The sequence below is a fragment of the Microtus oregoni genome, unplaced genomic scaffold (assembly GCF_018167655.1).
Source record: "Microtus oregoni isolate MIOR12 unplaced genomic scaffold, Mior012 000027F_ref0000203, whole genome shotgun sequence".
NCBI classification, from domain to species: domain Eukaryota; kingdom Metazoa; phylum Chordata; class Mammalia; order Rodentia; family Cricetidae; genus Microtus; species Microtus oregoni.
In genome coordinates, this window is record NW_024543086.1 from 18,982,106 (window position 1) to 18,986,284 (window position 4,179).

Here is a 4,179-nt window from a genome sequence, read left to right on the forward strand (position 1 = left end):
TGCTCAGTGCCACATGGCCCCAGCCAGGGCAGCTTCCCAACAGGAACCGCTATGACAGGACACACATCCGTGTCAGAGGCCCGTTATCTGGGCCCTCAAGCAGTAAGTCCCACTCTGAGTTTAAACTCCCTACTACCCTTTGGTGTGGGTCTCTCAAAGGGAGCGCTGGGCCTCATGTCGAATCCTGTGGGTTACCTGCCAACTCTCAGGGTTCTTTAAGTCAAAACTGTTCCTAGAAATGTCATCCAGTGGGAAGTCTGGAATCCCAAAGAATATGCTTGGTTCTCCTGACGCAACTCCAGTGAGCTACACAGAACTTTCAGGATGCACAGGGTCTGCCAGTGCCCTCCTGAGCTTGCTGGGCTAGCTGGGTGCATGAGGCATGGGCGCTGTCTACAGCACGATGGTAGCTAGACAAGAGGCCCTTTAAAGAATCATCCTGTTCCTACTAGTTTATATGATTACATGCTTAAAAAATGTTTGCAAAGTGCCTTTAATTCCAGTACGCAGGAGGCAGAGGCAGGAGAATCTCCATGAGTTTGAGGCCAGCCTGGTCTACAGAGTGAGTTTCAGTACAGTCAGGGTTACATGGTGAGACTCTGTCTCAAGAATATGAAACCAAAATAACAGTTTACTCTCACTGCCTCCTGAGGCCTGGGTGTGGAGGCTAGATGGATGGGAGGACACGGCCTTTTGACAGCCCCTGCTTCCCTGGGTAGCCCCGCTTCTGTACTGCCTAGAAAGCAACAGCTGTCTCCATATCCAGTGTTGGGAAGATAACTAAGAGTAGTTGCTGGCCTGTAGGCAAAGCTGGCTGGTGTGTGCCCTGGGCTTTCTCTTTTGCCACCAGGAGGGTCTGCTCCAGGCCAGTGTCTGGCCTTCTGTGGAGTGTGAGACAGGTAGGAGGCTTGGGGCTGCTGTGCTTCCTTGGCCCTGTACGTGACAAAGGTCTTTTCCCCTCACCGAGATGTCTGGCTATTTTCACAGGGGCCTCTGCCCGAGGATGAATCAAGTAGGATATCTGAAGAGCTTGTGCTGGAGGAACAGCCCCCAGCCAGACAGGGAAAACTGGGGGGAGAGTCCCCGCTGTGCCCCAATAGGGAAGACCAGGCCTCAGCTGCTGCAAGAGCCTAGGCCCGAAAAATGGCTGCCAGCCTTTTCCACAAATGCACACTGTACGTTCCGTGGCTGTCTCCAGACCAGGACCATCTCACCTCCCACAGGATTCCTGACATTCTCTGCACACGACTCCGGCAACTTCGCTCTCCAAGGATGGGGCAGCTCCGACGCCTGCGCAGAGTTCTGGGATTTGTGCATCTGGCATAAATTCCAAGAAGTAAACACCCTCCCGGCCCTGTCCAAGTCTTGAGAATTTCCTGTTGTCTGAGTTACTCTGTGGAAAGGGATCACATCTGTACCTCATCAGCTTATAGGCATCTAGATGAGAAGCAGATGCTGTCACAGAGGGGGCTCTGCCACGGGCCTAGTTTCTGGGAGGACCTATGGTCGGCTAGACCTGTCCTAAGTGAGCGACTAGGGGACCAGCAGGCTGATCTACACTTAGGATGTTCCTTGCTCGTCTAAGTGTGTGTGTGTATGTATGTGTGCGTGCGTGTGCATGGTGGCAGTGTGGTGAGTGGGGGTAGAGGAGCACATAGCTACAGTAACAATCCTCCAGCTTGGCTTGCGGTTCTTTGGGGGAGATTTCCTACCAGTCACACAGGACCCTAAAATCCTCTGAGGACAGCATCATGTCTCAAGACAGGACCCCCCTCCTGATGCCTTATCTCCCCCGCCTACTCTCCCACACAGATAGGCCGAGTGCACAGTCACATGGCGGCACGGCAGAAGTTCCTGCAAGGCTTTGGCTTCCTCCTAACCCAGCTCAGGAAAGGAAAAACAAAACCGGGACAAGGGCCCCATCTGAGACGATCATGTGTGTCCTTGTAGCCTTCAGTACTAGCTACAGAAGGTTGAGGCAGAAGGAGCAGGTCAGCTTGGGAGTTAGAGAATCATTACAACAGTTCCCTGGGTTTGAAACTACATGTTTGATTCCCTCCGAAAATTAGCTGTATAATAACTACCTGAAGATAACTGGCTTAATTAAGGAGGGAAATAGCTTTTCTCTGAATGGAAACTTGGGGATATCTCCATTTCAAATATACTTGCTCTGTTTCATGTTTGGGAATATTGTGTTGGAGATGCTGCACCCTAATTCTGCCTCTGGGGGGAGGCACATGCGGGAAAATGGCAGTTGTCCTACATAAGTGTCTTCTGAGTCAGGGCATGAGCTGAGGGCAGACAGCACCTACACCTCTTGTCAAGTTCCTTGTGCTTAGAAAGTAACCTAGAGGTTGGGCAGTGGCGGCGCACGTGTTTAATCCTAGCACTCGGAAGGCAGAGGCAGACGGATCTCTGTGAGCTCGAGGACAGTCTGGTTTACAGAGAGAGTTCCAGGGCAACTAGATCTACACAGAAACCCTGCCTCAAAGAAAGGGGGCAGGGGAAGGAGGGAGAGAGAGAGGAGGGAGGGAGAGAGAGAGAGAGAGAGGAGGGAGGAAAGGAGCGAGGGAAGGAGGGAACATAACCCACAGAGAGGCTGTACCCAGAGACCTAGAATGAAAAGTAAATTTCCTTCAGGCTCAGGCCAAGGAGAATGGAAAATATAAATAAGTCATATCAATACTGGTTTCAAACCTCAGGGGTAAACTCGTAAAACCCCTCAGAGAATTGACAAGACATTCTCAGGACCGGTGATGGGAATGCAAGCTGATGGAGGGCCAGGGGCCCGACTATACACACGAACATATGGCTGATGGAAGCAGCAGTACTAGGAAGTAGGGCTGCCCAGCATGTCGGTGCATGAAGACAGGAAAAGGCTTTATGTTTCCACCTGGGGCATTATGTGTCCAGATTCTGTCCCAGGTGCCTGTGCTAGAGGGTGGGTTGGGCAGCCGACAGCACCTCTATTCCTGAGATCTTTTAGGCAGCGCTAGAACCCTGGAGGTGGATCCCTGTTATGGGAGGGTCAGGGTCTCTGGAGGTGAGGCACAGAGTCTCACACCTGATTGCTTTTATTCACCAGATCTGGGTTATGAGGGGAGCAAATGATATTATAGTCACTTGTTTTGCTCCTGTCCAGCCTCAGGAGAACAATCACCATGTTAGAAAGCAAACCTGGCTGGTCAGAAACCACATTAGCTACCCCAGCCTGCACAGCGCTCCAAATCCCCAGAACTCCACCTCTTCTGGTCACCACAACAACACAGCCAGAGGCTCCTCAAGTAGGGCCCCTCCCCATCAGGTCTCAACACACTCGCTCCCATGAGGTGTACAGGTCTCTGCTAGCAGATGACGGTCTGTCTCAGGTGCATCATCACCTGCTTTGCCATCTCAGAACCTGATCCCCATCCAAAAGGTAGAGCCCCAGCTGGGTGGTGGTGGTGCATGCCTTTAATCTCAGCACTCAGGAGGCAGATGCAGGTGAATCTCTGTGAGTTTGAGGCCAGCCTGGTCTACAGAGTGAGTTCCAGGACAGCCAAGGCTGCACAGAGGAAGCCTGTCTAGAAAAACCAAGAAAAAAAAAAAAAACCCTGGAGAGGGAAGTTTGTAGACCAGTGGTTCTCAACCTTCCTAATGCGGCAACCCTTTAATAGAGTTCCTCATGTTGTGCTGACCCCAACCATAAGATTATTTTGTTGCTACTTCATAACTGCAACTTTGCTACTGTTAGGAATTGTACTGTAAGTATCTATGTTTTCCAATGGTCTTAGGTGACCCCTGTGAAAGGGTCATTAGACCTCCTCAAAGGGGTTGTAACCCACGGTTAACCATGCCTAATACACTAGGAACTCGTAGCATGCACCATGCAGGGGACAATGGATGGATGGACAGTTGAACATCCAGTCCTTAGGATTCTGCCTGCCTGTGATGCCCCTAGCACAGCTGATCCTGGACCTAGCACAGCTGCCTCGGTTTGACGGCAGCAGGTAAGAGTGTCCTGACTGGCATCCCTGACTACTCCTATGGGACAGGAAGGTGGGAGGGGCAGCCAGGGGGTGGGCTGGAGCAGGTCGTTCCCATCAGGAAGCACATCCTGTTAGTGTCTGGCTCTGTGGCAGAGCTGCTATTTGTTGCAGTTGGCTACGCCCTCCTGCTCACCAAAAACAGCCTCAAAAA

At 51.7% G+C, this 4,179-nt stretch overlaps 1 protein-coding gene across 1 annotated transcript in view; it reads right to left on the reverse strand.

The window, feature by feature from the left end:
- Positions 1–4,179, reverse strand: part of Ift140 (intraflagellar transport 140) — an 89,589-nt gene that overhangs the window by 13,363 nt on the left and 72,047 nt on the right. The window lies entirely within an intron of this gene.